The 521-nt window shown below is 38.8% G+C and overlaps 1 long non-coding RNA gene across 1 annotated transcript; it reads right to left on the bottom strand.

Annotated features, from left to right (window-relative positions):
• Positions 1–14: 14 nt before the first annotated feature.
• Positions 15–521, bottom strand: LOC113473585. The gene is made up of 2 exons (XR_003395522.1): positions 479–521; positions 15–116 (listed from the first exon to the last, which is right to left on the bottom strand). It is a non-coding gene; the product is annotated as an uncharacterized LOC113473585 (long non-coding RNA).

Below are 521 nucleotides of genomic sequence, written 5' to 3'. Positions count from 1 at the left end.
AGTAGCTTGAACACATCCCAAATATCTTCATCTGAGAATTGTAGAACTTTCATAGCGGACCTTATATCAGCAAACTCTGCCGCGTCGTCTCTACCCTCACATGTGATACTGCCACCCTGTCAAATAATAACAATCACAAAAATCCAAGTACGTAATTATCTTTTCCATAGATCTAAATTAGGGGGGAAATGTCGGATAAACAACAGCCGTATTTTATTATGTGACTTTTTTTTTATTCAACCAAAGAGATTCCGCTTTGGACGTTCACACTTGCTGCCACAGGCCACTCACGTATTTTCAATGGTTATCTGAAAGATTTCCTCTGAGTGAAATTTTGTTATTTTTTGATGAAAAAATTCCAAGAATTCTCTTAAGAGTCTGTCTCTCATGTCAAGGGAGATGTTTTAATGCATGGATTTCTAGGGGTAATCAAAATGGAATATACTTTGGCAGTCAGGGTGTTTCAGTAGGTACTTACCCCAGTGAGATATCTATACTGAGAGGCGTCCGTCAACTCGAGG

Source organism: Diaphorina citri, unplaced genomic scaffold (genome assembly GCF_000475195.1).
Source record: "Diaphorina citri unplaced genomic scaffold, Diaci psyllid genome assembly version 1.1 scaffold45174, whole genome shotgun sequence".
Taxonomy (NCBI): Eukaryota; Metazoa; Arthropoda; class Insecta; order Hemiptera; family Psyllidae; genus Diaphorina; species Diaphorina citri.
The sequence above is the reverse complement of the archived record's forward strand: the minus strand, read 5'-3'. Positions and strand labels throughout refer to the sequence as shown.